This window comes from Halichoerus grypus, chromosome 13 (assembly GCF_964656455.1).
Source record: "Halichoerus grypus chromosome 13, mHalGry1.hap1.1, whole genome shotgun sequence".
NCBI classification, from domain to species: domain Eukaryota; kingdom Metazoa; phylum Chordata; class Mammalia; order Carnivora; family Phocidae; genus Halichoerus; species Halichoerus grypus.
The window spans coordinates 56,207,065-56,227,099 of record NC_135724.1 but is presented as its reverse complement, the minus strand read 5'-3'; positions in this window follow the sequence as shown (position 1 = coordinate 56,227,099).

The window sequence follows — 20,035 nt, the reverse complement described above, 5'->3', positions numbered from 1 at the left end:
AGGGATTTCCCTAACTATGACTATGTGATTTTTCATAATGATCGTAAATATTAAGGTAAATGAAAAACCATTACTCTCCCTTTTGTACTAATATATTGTGTTAGCTAAATAAAGAGATGTCAGATTCAAGTCTAATTACTTCTATTTCATTTCTGCTATATTTCTGTTTTCTTTATTGTTTTGTTGTCTGGGCTTCCAACCATTTCTTAAAAGATGCAATATTTCTTTATCAAGTAGCAACAGAAATGATGTAAATAAATAATTCCTTACAAATCAAATGAAGTCATTCATAAGAGTAGAGTGAAACAAATTATTTCTCTCTTCTAACAGCAAGCATATGGGGTGAGAAAAAAAGATATATTAAATAAGAATAAGACTCAAATCCAGGGTTTTTTTTGTTTTTTTTTTTTTAAAGATTTTATTTATTCATTTGAGAGAGAGAGAATGAGAGACAGAGAGCATGAGAGGGAGGAGGGTCAGAGGGAGAAGCAGACTCCCTGCCGAGCAGGGAGCCCGATGCGGGACTCGATCCCGGAACTCCAGGATCATGACCTGAGCTGAAGGCAGTTGCTTAACCAACTGAGCCACCCAGGCGCCCTCAAATCCAGGGTTTTGTGATTGCAAGTCCTCCTGCTGGGGATCTCATGCTCACCTGGGAAATAGTCGGTTAGGGTACTAGTTTCTTCAACTTGTCCAAACAGATTGAACCTATTTATATTTCCTGCCACTCTCACTTTTTGGGTAAGAGTTAAACAGGTCTATCATAAACCGTTAAGAGCTGTCCCTCTTATCATTTTTTATATTGGAATAGAACTGACATAGAACATTGTGTAAGTTTATGGTGTATGACATGTTGATTTGATACATTTACATACTGTAGTAGGATTACCAGCTTAGCATTAGTAACACCTCTATTGGGTCGCAGAATTATTTGTTAGTTGTTTTTTTGTTTTGTTTTGTTTTGTTTTGTTTTTTCAGTGGTAGGAATACTTAAGATCTACTCTTTCAAGTACTTTAAAGTTTAAAAGGTAGTATTCTTGCCTGTAACTGACCATAATCCCTATTTCTTATTTGTTGTCAAGTTTTCAAGTGCATTGACTTCAACCATGGCATTCACAACATTAAAAATTATATCCATCAAGTCCCGTCTGCATCTGTTCTTTTCTAGATGAAAAGTCCCAGTCCTTTCTGTATTGTTTCTGGGAGGGGATTCTGCTTTCTGACATTTTCTTGAGCAGTTAGAGATCGAAGAAGTAGAGATTTGGAAATTATTTTTGCACGATGGTGGTCTCAGTTTTATTAGGAGGCCAGGGGGTAGTGTTTCCCTGGAGTCTGATGGGTGCAAGGTTAATTTTGACAATGTTGTGTAGTGCTGAATCCTCATTCTGCTACCGCATACCCCGGGGAGTAGCTTCACCCTGCTCTGTCGCGGGCTTCTCGTGTATAAAATGGGGCTATCTTTCTCATCAACTAGAGTGTGAGGTTTTTCATTGGGTAGGAGTCTGGACCCATAGCAATCACTCACTCAGTAAATGACAGGCCTGTCGTCCCTGTCTGGAGTGACACAAGCGCTCTCGGGTAACAGAGACCGCACACAGCCAGCAATGTTGTCTCTCCTTCCTCTGTGCAGTTCTTGACACACTAGTTCAGACCGTGGTGGCTGACAGGCCCAAAATGGTGTCCCTTAGACCGAGCTCCCAAGTCAGGGCTTCATCCATAACCTCACTGCAGTTTGGACCTCCCCCAGATCAATGCCAGGGAGTCTGCCATTTGGGCCCCTTCCACCCCCACCAAAGAAAGATGACGTCATCTGCATGATAAGACCTCCTTGCTTTTCCCTTCAGGGAAAGCAGCCTTGTCTGAAACAGCCCTTTCCTTTTGCTAATAACTTCCTTGCCCCACCCTCCTTCTATGAAAACCTTTCATTTTGTACAACTCCTTGGAGCATTATTCTGCTTGCTAGATGGGATGCTGCCCGATTCATGAATCGTCTGATAAAGCCAATTAGATTTTTTTTAAAAGAAAGAAAAGAAAGTGGGCAGTTCCAGTTCCTTTGGGTTCTTGGCTGGTTGAGAGTGTACTCTCTTTATACACAATGAACAGCGTGGCTTCTTACACAATGCTGGTGCGAGCTCTCTCCGCTTCAGAGTGCGGTGGGCGTTGACCACAATGCCGGGGCTGATGGTGGAGGAAAAGCCGATGCTCCTCTCCCCTCCTTCTCCCCTGTCATGGGGTTTCTTCTTCTGCCTGGATCTCCATAGGACTCTTATAGACATTGAGGTTCTGTCTCAGTGTTTACCATTCTGTATCGTTTTTTCCCAGGACGCAGGTTTGTTGAATGAATTCGTTCATCCAGCAAGTATATATTCAGTACCTACCATGTGCCGTAGATATGTCAGTGAACAAAACAGACAAAGGCCTTGTCTTCAGAAGTGATATTCTCATGGAGAAAAGCAATCAGTAAGCATAATATAAAGAGTGAATTATACAATGTTTTGAAGGGTGATCAGTGCTCTGGAAGAGGGTAGAGGGCCTACAGGATAGAGGTGGATTGCCATTTTAAATAGGTTGGTTATGGTAAGCCTGACTGAAAAGTGACATTTGAGCAAGGACTTGAAGGAGATGAAGGTGAGAGGCAGGTGGTTATCTTAGAGGATGGAGAGCCAAGCAGAGGGAGAGGGAGAGTGGAGGGGAAGCATCAAGAAGGCCCATGTGGTAGCAGTGGCAGAGAGGGGAGGGGAGGAGAGGGAGGGGAGGTTGGAGAGTCCTGGGGGCTCGATCCCACAGGACCCTGTGGCCAACAGGGCTGTTTGGCTTTCTCTCTGGAGGATATGAGAGTCATCGCAGGGTTTTGAGTGGAGGAAAAACCTGACTTATGCTGCAAAAGGAACATTCTGGCAGCTGTGTTAAGAATAAACAAGGGTACAGGAAGATTCAGAAACACTTTAAAAATTCATCATATCTTTCATTGCTTTTGTTCAATTTATCCTGGATTTTCTTCCGAAATAAGAGTTACACCTATCTTGGGTCTCTTGGTCAGTACCTCACAACTATCTGTCACTTTTACAGAGCGCCGCTTTCCCATCGTTTTGGTAAGATTCCTTCAAGGACATTGTCCGTTTATTTACTTATTCGACAGATAGTTATTCAGGGCTTTGAGCGTGTTAATCACTGGACTACGACTGAAGGCACCAAGGCAAGCAGATGGCAAAGCCCCTGCTCCAGAGACACTTACCAACTAACGGGAGCAACAGACAACATCCCAAATAGACAAACACACAGTGATTTCACAACGCAACTGTGCTATAAAGAATATAAAATGGAAGGAATGTTCTAGAAAGGGATGGGGGAGGAGCATTGGGTCAAAGGAGGTCTCCCTGAGGTGACCTCCAACCTGAGACTCAAGTGATAAGAAAAAACCAGCCATATTCCTAGGCAGGCAAAGATGCATCGAGGCAGCAGGAAGTAAAAAGAGGTGAGACGCAGGAACGGACTCGCCGTGTTTGAGGAACGAAGAGAAGGCGGCAAGGAGTGAGCAAGGAAGCAGTGGGGGTAGCAAGGTCAGAGACGTAGGCAAGGAGGGAAATTAGGTTTCATATTCACAGCGAAGGCAGTCATAGGAGGATTTTGAGTAGGACATGGATGTGGTATGATTTACATTGTTTTCAGCAGGCCAGGGTAGGGCTTTCTTTTTTTTTTTTTTTTCCCATTCTATGAGTTTATTTCTTTTAATAAATGAGTTGATCTCATTTACATTTATTATTATAATACATTTGCCATAATGCTATCATCTTAAATATTTTTTTTCCTTTTTATTGCTTCACTTTTCTTGGTTTTCTTTTACTATATAGTCTGAATTGTAGTTCTTTTTTTTGTTATTATGTTCAATTAGTCAACATATAGTACATCATTAGTTTTTGATGTAGTGTTCAACGATTTATTAGTCGTGTATAACACCCAGTGCTCATCACCACACGTGCCCTCCTTAATACCCATCACCCGGTTACCCCGTCCCCCCACTCCCCCTCCCTTCTGTAACCCTCAGTTTGTTTCCTGGAGTCCAGAGTCTTTCATGGTTTGTCTCCTTCTCTGATTTCTTCCCATTCAGTTTTCCCTTCCTTCCCCTATGTTCTTCCGTGCTATTCCTTATGTTTCACACATGAGTGAAACAGTATGATAATTGTCTTTCTCTGACTGACTTATTTCACTTAGCATAATCCCCTCCATTTCCATCCATGTTGATGCAAATGGTAGGTATTCATCCTTCCTGATGGCTGAGTAATATTCCATTGTATATATGAACCACATCTTCTTTATCCATTCATCTGTTGAAGGACATCTCGGTTCCTTCCATAGTTTGGCTATTGTGGACATTGCTGCTATGAACATTGGGGAGAATGTGCCCCTTTTTTGCACTACATCTGTATTTTGGGGGGCAAATACCCAGTAGTGCAATTGCTGGGTCATAGGGTAGCTCTATTTTTAACTTCTTGAGGAACCTTCATACTGTTTTCCAGAGTGGCTGTACCAGCTTGCATTCCCACCAACAGTGTAAGAGGTTTCCCCTTTTTCCACATCCTTGCCAACATTTGTTGTTCCCTGTCTTGTTAATTTTTGCTATTCTAACTGGTGTAAGGTGGAATCTCATTGTGGTTTTGATGTGTATTTCCCGGATGGCTAGTGATGCTGAACATTTTTTCATGTGTCTGTTAGCCATTTGTAGGTCTTCTTTGGAGAAGTGTCTGTTCATGTCTTCTGTAGGGCAGGCTTTCTTAAACAAGACATAAAAAGCAAATCATAAAGAAGATGTATAAATTTCACTGCATTAAAATAAAAAATTCTATTATCAAAAACATGATTTAAAAAGCGAAGCAACAAACACCCATAAAACCAACCAGTGATTAGTATGTAGACTATATCCATTTTTTCCCCAAAAATCAATGGGAAGGAAAAAAGTCAACAGAAAAATGGGTTGAAGATATGAATAGGAAAGTAGAAGTTAATAAGCAGGAAAAAATGCTCACTGTGATTGGTATTTAGATTTTAAAAGGCACAAGATACTATTTCACACCCATCTGATTGTTAAAAATTATTAGACTTACAATATAAAGTGCTGGAAAGGATGTAGAGCAATAGGAGCTCCCACACTGCTGGGGGATAATAAATTGGTAAAACATATTTTGGAGAATTGTTCAGTAATATCAAGAAAAGCTGAAGATGCTCATTCTCTTCGGTCCAGAAATTCCATCATGGAAATATATACCTTAGATAAATTCTTCCACATGATTCAGGGAAAGATCTTAAATATGATCATAGCAGATGCCTCAGGCTGTTTGGGCTGTGAGAACAAAGCACCATGGACTTCGTGGCTTGTAAACAATAGACACTTATTTCTCACAGTTTTGGAGGCTGGAAGTTAGAGATCAGGGCGCCAGTGTGGTCAGGTTCTGGTGAGACCTTTTCCGGTGGCAGATGCTGACTTCTTGCTGTATCTTCACATGGCAGAAGGGATAGGTGAGCTCTCTGGGACCTTTCTTATAAGAACATGAATCACATTCATGATGGCTCCACTCTTATGACCTAATCCTCTCCCAAAGGCCCCAAATAACATCACCTTGGGGATTAGGTTTCAACATACGGATTTTAGGGAGACATAAACATTCAGTCAATAGCAATAGATAGAATTGTTTGAAATAATGAGAAAGAAACTAAATATCCACTGGAAAATGGATAAATTATTTTATATATTTGGAATGCTATACAGCAGTGAAAAATGAATAAATAGGAGTAATAGGTATCAAAATGGCTTAATCTCACAAACATACTGTGGAGTGCAAGAAAACCGTGGAAAAATAGACTTAGTATGATACTCATAAACAAAGTTTAAAAGATACAAAAATTATGATGTTTATAAAATCAAACACAGGATAAAAATATATAGAAATACCTATGAATAACAAACAAAATTCAGCTTAATGCTTACTTTTGATGGTGAGGAAAGGGAGAATAATGAGCGGGGGCTACCCAAAGGTGTCACTAGTTTGAAATACTCTATTTCTTAAGCCACTCTGTGGGTATATGAGTATAGATTTGGGAGTTTGGGGTTGCTGTTGGTTTTACATTACAAAATGTTATTATGAAAAATATAAGATCCAAAAACAGGCATAAAGAAAAAAGATCCCTTAATCTGCTTGTAGAAAGTGGCAAGCAAGAGTGAAAGCAGAGATAACCAGGGAAGGGTTGACTAATTCATTAATCCAGGCAAGAAATGGTGGAGATGGGGAAAAGTCAAGATGGTGCCAACCAGACTTGGTGAAGCATTAGTGGAGTGAGTTGAAGAGAGGAATCAAGTACGACCCCTAGAATATCAACATGAGGAATGGAACGATGTAGGAACACTTATGAGATCAAGAAGACCAAGAGATAAAGAGGTTTGGGGGTGCATGCAGAGCATGAAGCTCAGTTTAGAATTCATTAAGTGTGAGATACTTAGACATCCAAGTCAGATTGTCAAGTTGACAGTAGATATGAGTGAAGAGCTCAAGGACAGATGTACACTTTTGGGAGTCATCAACATGTAGATGGCATGAGAACACCTGGAGACACATGCTAGGTAAAGTACTAGAAACCCAGGAATGATGGATGGGCTTCCTACTATTGGCTGAGGAGGAGCTAAGAGAGAAACTTAAAAAAGAGGCAAGTGACATCAGAAGTCAAGTGATAGAAGATATCAAGAAGGGAGGGGTTAATCCTGCTGAAGTCAAGTAAAATGTGGACCAAGAAGTCTCAATATAGAAGTGGTTGGATACCTTTACAAGAGCTGTTTCAGTGTTGTGATCCAGGCAGAATCCGGACTGGATTGAGCTCAAGAGTAAATGGGAGGAAACAGGGTTGGATCAACGCACCTATAAAAATTAAACAGAATACATATACAACTGAGGCCCTTTGTGGTACCTCTACCTTTCTCATTTCCCTTTCATCTCAGAGTGAATCACTGTTTTGAAGTTGGTGAATATCAGGGCACCTGGGTGGCTCAGTTGGTTGAAGTTGGTGAATATCATTTTCATTACATATGCATATTTATGCAATGAAGATGCTTCGTGTTTCTAAGGTTTGTACAAATGCTACCATATTTGACATGTCCATGTGCAACTTGACTTTTTTTACTTCTTGTTAAAATACTGAGCTATAGTTCCATGACTCCTGCAGATTAATGGATTAGCTATTTGTAACTGCTCTATAGTAGTCTACTGTATCAATATAAGATAATGTATTCCTTTATTCCTCTATTTATGAATAGCTAGTTGGGTTTCTATTTTTGCTGTACATGACTCCTTGGACTCACATTCAAAGTTTCTCTTGTTCACATACTTAGAACTTGAATTTCTGAATTTCTATAGGATAAGTGTCTTAGTCCGCTCAGGCTGTCATAATAAAATACTGCACACTGGGGGGAAGCTCAGCAACAGAAATTTATTTTCTCACAGTCTGGAGGCCGGAAGTTGGAGATCAGGCTAGCATGGTCACTTTTCTGGTGAGAGCTCTCTTCCGGACCTGCAGACAGCTACATTCCTGCTGGATTTTCACATGACTGCAATCTCTCTCTCTCTCTCTCTCTCTCTCTCTCTCTCTTTATGAGCCACAGTCCTACAGGATTAGGACCCTACTCTTATGACCTCATTTAACCTCCATCACCTTCCAAAGACCCTATCTCTGGGTACAGTCACCTTAGGGGCTGGAGCTTCAATGTAAGAATTTAAGGGTGGCTGGAGATGCAATTCAGTCCATAGCAATATGTTATGGGCTTTTTTAACTTCACCAGATATTACCAAATTGCTCTCCAGAATGGTTGTGCCAATTTGCACTCTCATAAACAGAGTAAATATTTACCATTTTAAATGGGAAATGAAAGAAATTAAAATTTTAAATTTCTGTAACATTTGGGGGCACAAATTGATATCTGAAATCAGAAACTCCTAAGACATGAATGTGAAGGGATTTTAGATTTTAGAAACCATTAAATCATCGACTGTAAGGAACCACATCTCTGGGAGGCACGTTAAGTGATATGCAGGCAATATCACAATCAGGCAGAGAGAACACTCAAACACCACACGACTGTTGAACAGGCAGCATTGCCCAGACATCTTCCCATCATGGAAATCAGTTCAGCTGGCACACCTAGATTGTCTCGTGAAGCTACTGCTCTGTGCAGTGCAGGCTGGAAAACACCAGATCAGAGCACTGCAAAGGCAGGCACCAGCCCAGTCTCTCAGTCCCTGGGACACACACCACCTCGTACTGATGGCATAGTATACGAAGGCCTTGGTCAAGAACTCAGGGGGTTCAGAGTTCACTGAATGGAGGTGTTGATCCTTTCCTGATTTGGTATCTTGGTTCCTATGACTGGTTTATTGCTAAGGTTCTGACTGAATGGTACCTCGTAGCCTTCTTTTCGGTAATTGGGTCCCTTGCCAGTGGGACCTGTTGTATCAGATACCTGGAGTATCAGTTACTCCAGCCCTCTAGAATGGGACCTGCTTTGATCTTCCCTTCCTTTCACGGCTAGAGTCCTGCCCACCTAGTGTGGTCTTCTGTCAGTGGTCCTCTGTCAGCCCCCTCATACAGCACATACACCTGTCTCTTCCTTTTGCCTTCAGTGTATCCTGGCTACCCTCGGTCTGACCCATGCTGCTGTCTGACCCATTCAACAAATGTGTGATGAGTTCCTACTGAAAGTTATGAAAAATGAAATGAACAAGAAACACTCACAGAAGAAGTGAATTGTGCACTCAGACATGAAGGATGGAGGGGTGTTGGAGAGATGGCCTGGCATTCTAGGTGAAAGATATGCCATTAGCCAAAGGATCATCGTTCTGGAATGGACGAGGCATGGTAAGGTACATAAAGCCAAATGAGAAGGCTGAGGACAGGGACTGAAGGACAGACCCAGTGCCAGGTGCTACCAAAGAAAGCATCGACCTAGCAGGCTACCATGTATCCATGAAGTAGCTGGAATATCGGCGGCAGTGAAAGCAGACAGTACCCAGTCGAGAGGACTGCAGTTTGGATACACAGATGACATCGCAAAGGGTCCCCAGTACCAGCGGGACGCAGGGCAGGTCATCCTCAAGAAGGTGAGGTGGCAAAGGCAATGGCATTGGGCAGATCTGTGTGAGGGAGCAGTCCCCACCACCTAGCTGGGGCTCAGGAAAGAGAGACTCGGGCCTTGGCAGTAGAGATGGGAAAGTAAAGGTCCTTTCAGGAGTCAGAGGCAATGAGGCCACTCACCAGGAACCCAGCTTTCATGTGTAAGAGTGGGAACCCTTGGCCAGGCCAAGTTGGACCTCAGTATTGGACCCAGAGCACGCTGGTAGGAGCATGACTACTGTGTAGTCCCCAGAGACTGACTTCTGTGTCATTTTCGATTTGGTTGGTCCTGGGGAGATGAGGGTGGCCTTACTCGCAGGTGGGGCTCAGTAGGTCACCGCTGTGGCTGGAAAGAGACGCCGTGGCTGAAATGAGTCAAATGGTGATTCATTCCAATGACACCGGGACCAACTCCACTCTGAGGTTTCACAGACCTACACCCAGATCCCCAGTCATCCCATGAAGGGAAGGTATTTTTTGCAGTCGAGAGAAGCAGTAGGAGGCAGATGTCAGTAAGAAGAGCAAATATGTTGATAAATATGACTAATGGCCACTAAATAGAAAATGTTGGAAGCCAAAGTATTTTCAAAAGCAGTTTGCAATGTTTATATACACAGCCTTATGGTTGTTTTCCAAACATTGTGCCTTGGCCAACATAGATCTAAGTATGAATCATATGTTGTATTTCCTAAAATACAAAAGCAGGGGCATTATGTAGAATCTGTTGACAATTGCACAAATGTAATGCAATGCTGACAAGTTCTTTGTTCATGTCAGCACGCTGGGCTGCCTTGCATAGGCATTTCGAGACTTTAATTGACCTTAGAGTAAACTACATTGAGAGCACTTAAAAAAAAATAGCTTACTAAAGAAATGCTGTCTATGGGTTATATCAACCACAAACTTCTCCGAGATTCTGGTCGCTTCTTTTTATCAGCAGCCCCCACAAAGGGTGGAATAGATGTCACATGAAACAGGGAGGTGTTTACTGGGGACCATAATAGGGCTTTTGGCATATATGAGCCCTTTTGCTCTTTTCTGCAATTCAGGCATTTCAGTGACTTTAAATAATAATAGTAATTATAGTCTATGTCTAGACAGCAGCCTTCCCCCTTTGTGTGATGATAGCTGTGAAAGTCTTTTGACTCACATGCTCACAATTCCCCTGGGAATAAGAGGAAATATTGGTTGCCATGCAGAGGTTCTCATATCTTCAGGGGCAGGGAGGCAGCCCATGTCCCTGACCCACAGCTATGTTGGGGTCTGGATGCTCTGTACCAGCAGTACGGGGTGCTACCCCTTTGCCCAGGCACTGTTTTGCATCTACAGATTTGTTGCATTTGATTAAATCTGAGATGCTACTAATTGTAGAATGTGCCATTATTCCATGTGCCACTAATTTAAAAAGTTGCTGCCAGTTCTCATTGTAAAATGCTATCAACACTCAAGCACACCCTATTTTCAGAGATGTGAATATGGGAAAATGGTAATAAGTGGAAATGTATTTGAGAGCAGACCAAAAAAAAAAAGTGTTTATGCTATTCTGTGGAGCCTCCTGGAGGTAAAGAAGCAGGAACCTTAGCAGACCCTGAACTTTTAAAGACAGAAGTAAACATTGCAGGAAAAGCTACATTTCAGTAAAAGTCCATAGGAGCCTGGAGAAAAAAACTCAGCAGGTAGGATGAAGGGGTTTTTGGGGATGTGCACTAAAGAAGGCCTGAAGGTCAGTGCCTATTGGGGTCTCTCTGTGATGTGGAGAAGGGCCTGCATGAGGGTGGGCAGGGCGGCAGCTGGCTACCCCCCTTGCGGTCACATGGGGGCAGGTGCGTCCAGTGCTGGGGGCAAGAGGAGGAGGCAGGCAATCTCCAGGCTGGGCTTAGGGTGGGTCCTGTGACCCATCTCAGCACCTGTTGCTCTCCCCAGGAACCTGTTCCCAGTTCCTCCTCCCCATGATCGCTCCAATCAGAAACCTTCTCTTTCTTATAAATTCATACATTTTTGAAAAACATTTTGAAAAATTATTTCTCACAGATGTCCTCATTTGCTTCTCACAGCATTTGGCCCCTCCTCTCCTCGGATATATAAATGTAGGTCCCCAGTGAGCTTGCTCACTCCTGCACCTCTGTCCTTAGCTCCGGCTCTGTGCAGAGCAGGGGCTCAATAGGAGTCTATTGTATTGAACTTATGTTTTCTTTGCATCCTTCTTATATTCCTTCTTTATAGGACTTGCCAGCAGGCTGGCCCTGTATGAGTCTGAGGAGTAAACAAACCAATGAGACTGACCTGCAAAGGGAAAGAACGAGAAACCTCTGTTAGTATCAAAGACATTATAACAATGGTCTTGGAGATCTTCCTTCTCCACGGTCGGAGCCCCTGGTGCTTCCAGTCAAGGTCAGGAAGAGGAAAAGGACTCATGGGACAGGGGGGCTATTCCAGGGTTCTAATCTCATGTGCAGGGAACCACCAGCTTACAGAGGCCATGTCTGCGCTCAAGCGGTGAACCGCTGACTCTCTGCAGCGGTAAGACTCATCTTCGAAAAGCCTGTTAGCAGGTGACCTGCCCCATGGTCTTCCCAATACAGGGGCTGTGTGTTCTCATTTAGGGCCAAGGCCTGGGCAAGGCAATGGCCGCTTCTTAGTTAATGCCCCGAATTGGTCAGAACCAACAGAACCAAACAAAAACAAAACCTAGGTTTTTATGTGGAAAAGAGAGTCTAGCTCCAATTATCATAGTTCAGAACATCTTTTGGGGAAAACAAAAGCAAAAACAAAACCCCAAAATAATAAGCCCCCTGCCCCCCAAATGAAAATCCCTGGCTTCTGTCTGCATGACTTTCCATCCAGTTCTTTCTCAAGGAGAGGGGGCCCTGAGTCTGGAGAGCAGCAGTGTGAATGCCTGAAATAGATGGGAAAGGGCGCATAGCCCTCAGTGAGCAGGGGCCCAAGGGGTCAGAGTGCTGGCTTTGGGGTCAGAAGGGCTTGGCTCTGGGTCTGAACTCTGCTGTCTACTGACTGAGCAGTTCCTGGCAGGTGCCTTAGCCCCCTGAGCTGCAGTTTCCCCTTCTGTAGTGATACTGCTAGATCTCGGTAGTCTGAGAGCCGGCTGTGCCAGGCCCTATGCTGAGTGAGACAGGTTTCATCAAAGCCTGGGGGGTCGGGCGCCTGGGTGGCTCAGTCGCTTAAGCGTCTGTCTTTGGCTCAGGTCATGATCTCAGGGTCCTGGGATGGAGTCCCCGAGTCCGGGGGCGGGGGGGGGGGTGGTCCCTGCTCAGCAGGGAGTCTGCTTTTCACTGCCACCCCTCATTCTTGCTCTTGTGCGTGCGCTCTCTCTCAAAGAAAATCTTAAAAAAAAAAAAAAAAAAGCCTAGAATGTAGGTAGTGTCATCATCCTCATTTCCCAGAGAATGTGAGTAACTCCCCAGGTCACCCTGCCTGAGACGTAGCCAGTCCGTGCTCTGGGGGTTATGAGATCCACTGTGTAGAGCCACCGTGAAATAGGTCTAAAGCGCCAGGCTCCTAGCGGACACTCGACCAAGGGTGGCTCTGACCCACCACCTAACACTGTCCCTACCTCCACCAATGTCCAGACCCTCCTTTTGACAGATTGTGGAGTTTGAAGAAAATGAGGAGCTATGAATCCGTTAGCACTGATCATCAGAAGAGTTTCCTCTTGATTACCTATAATGAATCAAAGGTGTCACTGATTTATTGCCCACAGTTTAAATTCCATTTACAGCGCTGAAAATTAAGCATTGTGAAGCCGTTCACAATCACATTCTCTCTTGTACGGATAAAAAGTTATTAATTTCTTAATCCTGTCTGGTATTTCAGACACTGGATGTAACTACTTTGTCCATACAGAAAGCAACTTTGAGAGACAGGTAGTTCCTTCTGATGTAAGATGACACTCTGTTTTGTCTTTAAAAAGGATCTTCCTGGTAAGTAGCTCTTAAGAGTTTATTGTGAAATGAAGCCAGGTAGCAGCTAGATTGGCAGCCCAGATATCTGTGGAGAATTAACTTGTCAAAATACAATCCAATTATTAGATAGACTCTTTTTGTTTCCCTCCTTTGTCTTTATACCATTCCAAATTTAGACCAAGTCAGGAAACATGAGAGGAGGATGAGGGGATGACATAAACAAGTTGGTAAATGAAAGAGTCTCTCCTAGCCATTGCTGAACATTTTGAAACTTTTTTTTTTTTAATTAAATCATTAAAACGAATCAGTCACTTTTATTCTGGGTGTATGTGTTCTGCCCACACACATAAGAACAAAACAAAATAATACAAACACATAGAAGGCATAGGACACTTAACTATGTAGTAGTGTTTGTTATTTGGGTTGTTAGGACAACACACAAAAGAGCACTTCCTGAATTTTAAAAATTATAACAAGCTATGTTGATATGATTACACCTTCAAATAAACAATTGGATGATTTCAGCTTGATTTCTGTGAGCTTAAGAACTTAAAATTATCCCTGCTCCCAGGTGTTCCTTCTTATAAGTCAAACATCATTTACTTTTTACATATTTCTATCAACATATTCTGTTACAATTTTCCTTATTGAAGTATAATTGATACATAATTGAAGCTCTTTAACTCTTGCTGCAAACTGTGCATTGATCCCATCTGAACCTCTGCTTCCAGCCCCTGACGGAGGCTCCGTGCTCAGCCAAGCAGAACTGCCATTCTCCACCATGAGTGTTCATTTCCAAGCTCTGAGCAGAGCCCGAGTCACTAACAGGGCACCCGGTCATATGCACAAGCCAGAGAGAGCCTGTGAGCAATGATATTACCATGGGATGTGAATGGCTGTGATTTCTTAAACTAGAAATGATGCCCTTTACTGAACTGCCTAGAGAAAACCACATTTATTTAACCACATGTCTTTCACCTGACAAAATACATATCACCAGTCTCATCTAATTACTTAAATAGTGATCATTTGTTAAATTGGAAAAATTTTAAGCCAATCTTAAAAAATGACACCGTTCTCTAACACGTTTGTTATTACTAGTAACGTACGTAGAAAAAGAAAAAACAGTGGAATATGCTACAATAATGGAGATCATCACAATCATGCAGTTTTAGAAAATACGTGTTTGGGGTTTGTTTTTGTTTGTTTTTGTTTTCATAGTCAGACCCTTTGTCCAACATGCAAGTTCCCGCCTTACTTCCTGGAGGCATGGATACATAAGAGCTGCTTCCTCGGGAGTACGGAAACTAGCCAGAGTCCAAACAAAATATAAAATAAGGATTTCAGATCAGAAAGGATTTGTGGGCCGTCCCGGTTGGATGGTCAAGATGACAAAGAGGCGAAGAGCCCCGGACACTTCCTTTCCAGAGATGCCTGCAAAAGCTCAGCCTTTGATGCTCAGTTCCCCAAAAAACAAAGAACAAAAATTATTCTGCACTGCAAGACTACAGACAAGTGAGTTCCAGAAAAGGAGGCTTCCTCCTGCAATCCAGGTTTTGCTCCCAAACCATAGGGCAGGAAACAAAATGTTTCAGCAAACCACCTCCCCAGGAAGAGCTTTCCCCCTCCTTCCCCCCAGGGCTCAGTCCCCTAAGTCTCACTTGGTTTAATCACAATGTGTTTGGATAACATGAGTTCCATTTCCATGTGCGTGCCTTTCCACATATGCTGCAGATGAGCACCAGCGATTTCTCTGAGCACATAGATTCTTTCAAAGGAGACGGAGAAATGAGCTCTGTACAGATTTGGGAGATCACCCCTTTTTGCCTATGTGGGAGATTGTTTACTTATTTACAGCTGAAATCTGTGTGGAGCATTCTTCATCGTAGAACAAGCAGCTGACATGATGCTGCTGGTGTTTGCAGAGCCAAATATCACGAAGATAGTAAAGAAAGGGACTGTCACATCAGATAGAAGATGTAATGTGCTCTCACATTTTTCCTCTTGGCACAAGTGTACACATTTTATAAGCAGGGGGAAATCCTGCTAAAAGCCCTCTCCATGCCGTTTTAGAAACACCGAATAATGGTACGTCTGGGCCTTTTTGTTCCATTTTCTATAGTTGAGTCCAGTTCGTATTATCTTGCAACCCATTCTGAACACAACTCAAAACTGATGTTGCAAAGATCGAAATTTCACTCCTGCAAAGTGTTCTAAAACGTGCATTTCTTTCTCTCGTTTCTAAAACACAGTTTGAATGTCTTCGTGGGAGCTTTAGTATTTAGGGTCTGGCTGAAGCAAAATGAAATGGCTTCACGCTGGCTAGAGTTCAGCATTTAACACTTTAGAAAACGTCTTTAGAGGGAGCGCAGCTGAAATAGACAGGAATGTACGTTCACATGGCCATCAAAGGAGCAGAGCGCGCCAGCTGCCCGGGAGGGCCCCCGTGAGCTGCCACAGGCCTCAGAAGACAGACCCGGGATCCACAGGAGCATTGGCCGGGGCCAGGGGAAAGAAAAGCTTTCTCGGGGCTACTGTTCCAGAATTTCTCACTGGCATACAAAGGGACAAGAGAAACTGATCTCTGACAAGGACATTGCCACATCAAACCCAGCTTCAAGAGACTGCCCAAAATGGGTCTCTGCTACTCCTGGGGCGGAGTGGGGGTGGTTGATTTATATGCAGGGGGGAGGAGGGGAGCCATGGGAATGGCTCCAGCTCAGCACCCTGCCCCCATGGCTGGAACGGAGCAGCCTTAGAAAGGAAAAGTGTGCCCATGCGGTCTATGCATGTGACAACAGTGAAAGGTGCAAGCAGTTGGCTCAAAGCGCTGTGGATGCTGCTGGCTGTGAGGTCCGTTCATATTATCTCACCTGTTGCCTGTCCATGAAAAGGCCTGGTGGTTGAGGCAGGCAGCTCTGAAAAGGCTAATGAGGAGCAAACCTCCCCGCAGCTGTGCTACTGATGTCTGTCGCAGGCCAGGGGGCTGTCCCACTGAGGAAGGGCACAAAGGCGGCAGGCCAGTTACACCGGGAACTCTCAGCTCCTGCACGCACCTGCAGGGAGGCAGGTGAGGCGGGAAGAAACACGGGGGCGGCTGAGGAGGGGGAAGCTGCCGCAGTCTCTCCGGTGGGGTGACAGAGAACTGTTGCCTCCTCCACAACAGATAAGGACATTTTTACCTCAGTGCTCAAGACGAGATTTGACAATTCTTGGCAAGGAACTAAATAGTAAAGAAATCGTGGATTTAAATATCAATGATTTTCAAAGGAAAAATTAGCTGACCTCTTAGAAAGGAATTGAGATGAGATGGGAAGATGCCTACCTCTTTAGAGAATTTGCTGGAAAAGATTTCAAAGCGTTATTGTTGTGTTTTTGTTTCCAGTAATAACAGCTCCACAAAAGCAATGTAAACTATGAATAGAAATAATAATATGTAGTAATCCAGTCACAGGGAGAATGCTGAAAGCTCATAGTCCCGTTTCCTTTTGGTCCAATTTTAGATTTTCCTATACAAGAGAAATAACAAGGATTGTGGTAAAAACTCTTTTTCTCTCCCCTTTTCAAAGACATTTACTCCATAATTAGAATTTTTGATTCCATACTAATGAAGTGATATGGATGCAGGGATATTTGAAATTCATAGCTAATTCATAAATATTATCTCCCCAAGAATTTCAGCCTCTCCCCCCGTAGACCACTTTATATAGAGCACAAGAACTAAACAAACCTGCTTCAGGCTTGGTTGGATATTTTAGCTTTTTTGTGCCTAATGCTGGGTCAGCTGACACGGAAGTGAATCCAGCTGAGTCTTGGTCATTCTTGTTTCAGCCAGAGGAAGGTTCAGTTAGGGCCCATTCTGGGTGGAAGGAGACTTTGGTGGGCATTACTAGAAGCCGAGCCCTAGTGCCAGTGGTTAGGAGATTTGGGGGTGTGGGGGGCGTAATCAGGTCTGGAGAGGTTGCAAAATTCTAATTCAATTCTAGTAAGTATCGATTTCCCTATTTCTAAAGGAGGTCATGAGCATATTCCCCCTGTCCTGAGTTACCCCAGAACCAGGTACCAGATAACTAGAAACCACCCCTGTATAGCCCAGAGCCCATTGAAATTATTCAAACTATCCAACCCTATGTTTACTCAGTGCACCTACCCTGCCTTGCCCCTGCCTTCCCTGGAAAACCCCGTACAGGCTCTAGACCACACTCTCCCCTCTTCATTTCTGTCTCCTGCTGGACCTGGCGCTTCTTCCGTGGCTCTGCAGACTCAGTGTGCATCCTAGCTCTAGGGATCTGTGAGTGTGAACTTCTTTCTTCCTGACAAATCATTTCTGTGTCTGCTGTCGTATTATACCTGATTGAAACAAATCTCAGTACGTTTTTAACACAACAGGGTGACTGATCATGTGAGGCTCAGTGGTGTCTCATGTCTGTCCTGTTCCTGTGTAATGCCTGGGCGGAGGATTAGGTATGCAGACCCTTGAACTGCTGTTCCAGTAATGGGGGTGGGGCATCCAGGAATCTTCTTGTGATTCTGCTGAGGAGGGTCTGAGTAGCAGAGCTGACAAATGCAGGACTTAGGAAATTCTAGCCATGGGAGGCAGAACTGGTAGCATCAGGTCAAGAAGAGAGCCCTCACTTAAAATATACCTCCTTTGTATGCAGCAATTCCAATTCTGGAAATTTATCCTAAGAAAATAACAAGACATGAACAAATATCCTTGAAAATCTTTTTATATTGTACACTGTTTGTAATAAAAAGAAGAAATCAGCCTAAATGGGCTGTGATAGATTTGTTAAGTATGTAATGATAGAGTCATATGATGCATTACTTAGCAGGGTTTCATGTCATGTGAAAATAATAAGATATGTTAATTAAAAATCAGTTAATAAAACAGCATTATGATACAATCCCTTTTCATAAAATAGACATAGACATATACACAGATATTGAAAATTGGGGTTATTGCTGGGTCATGTCATTATACTTATTTTTTATTATGTTATGTTAGTCACCATACAGTACATCACTAGTTTTTGATGTAATGTAGATTCATTGTTTGCATATAACACCCAGTGCTCCATACAATACATGCCTTCTTTAATACCCATCCCCCCACCACCCTCCCCTCTGAAACTCTGTTTGTTTCCCAGAGTCCATAGTCTCTCATGGTTCATCTCTCCTTCCGATTTCCCTCCCTTCATTTTTCCTTTCCTTCTCCTAATGTCCTCCATGCTATTCCTTATGTTCCACAAATAAGTGAAACCATATGATAATTGACTTTCTCTGCTTGACTTATTTCACTTAGCATAATCTCCTCCAGTCCCATCCATGTTGATGTAAAAGTTGGGTATTCATCTTTTCTGATGGCTGAGTAATATTCCATTGTATATATGGACCACATCTTCTTTATCCATTCATCTGTTGAAGGGCATCTCGGCTCTTTCCACAGTTTGGCTGTTGTGGACATTGCTGCTATGAACATTGGGGTGCATATGGCCCTTCTTTTCACTACATTTGTATCTTTGGGGTAAATACCCAGGAGTGCAATTGCTGGGTCAGAGGGTAGCTCTATTTTTAACTTTTTGAGGAAACTCCATACTGTTTTCCAAAGTGGCTGTACCAACTTGCATTACACTTACTTTGTATGTGTGTTTATTTTCCTGCATTTTCCAAATTCTGTATAGTGAACACCTATTAATAATTTAACTTAATTATTCTCTGGCATACAGACTAGGTTGTTCCTAGAGCAGGACAGGAAAACTCTGAGTACCCAGGAGATTCCCATAGAAGGAGTAAGGACAATGAGATACCCCCTCCCCCAAAGGTTTGAGAAGTTCTACACCAAGGGTTTTGTAAATAGTGAGAGGTCAATAAACCCCAGGCAGTGTGGTCTTAGGACAAAGCATGGTAAAAGTTTATTTCCAAACCCCACCTGCTAGTGGGTAAGAGGTGCCGATACCAGGCTCCCTGGCTCTGAGATGAGGCCCAGTGGCATCTGCGACGGGAGGCTCCCCTGGCCACCGAGGTGTTACTGAGCCTGGGCAGAGACAGGTGATGCTGTGGCAGTGCTCCAGTTGGCATAGAGAACTCATAATTAGCAACAGCGGGGTTACAAAGCAAGGAGCCCAAAAAAAGAACGGAGGAAACATAACCTGCCAAACAAAGGCAAGAATAATCCACCCACCAGATCATCCATCCCTTAATAACCAAGGGATGATCATACTTACATTAAATACACATTAAAAGGAATGAATGCAGAGACTGTGATAAGAATATAATAATTTGTAAAAAGGGTCAACATAAGAGCATAGGGTAGTTAATCCATCTACTAGCAATGGAAATCAATACTGATTAATTCATTTCAAGGTAAGATCTCTATTTTCATTAGGAAACCAGTCTTTCTTTATCAAATTTAAGGACGTGGGTAGCAGTGGCTCTCACTTTTCAATCCCTCCAGGGTGCTCAGCAGAACAAAAAGACCTGGGAAACTCAGGTGCATTTGAAATGAAAGCTCAGCAAATACTTGTTGCATGCAATTGAAGTCATGTGGTGCTTTTTATAATTACAAAGAATTATTATGAAAATGGGGGTACCCCAAATTTTAAGCCTGCTAGATTCATGAGGCAGCCACTTCCTGACAAATAACCTGTGACAATTTCATAACATAGGGTTCGGAAACCTCATTAGACTACACGCGTGGTGCAGCTGAAGCGCTCGCTGGCTTCCAAGGGTTTGCGAAAATGTAATTAGGCAAACCACAGGCGTCTGCAAATGTGGTGCTTTTGCTGCAGACTGGTGGAGTCTCAGGGTGCCCCAGAGCTTTCACGGGGACGGTTGACTCTCAGTGTCAGCAGTTCACAAACACACCTACGATGGTCTTTTTGCTCTTGCAAGAGAAAGTACTGCCAAATGGATGGATTAAATGATGGATGACTGCCGGGTTCGGTTACATCCCTGCGTGTGCC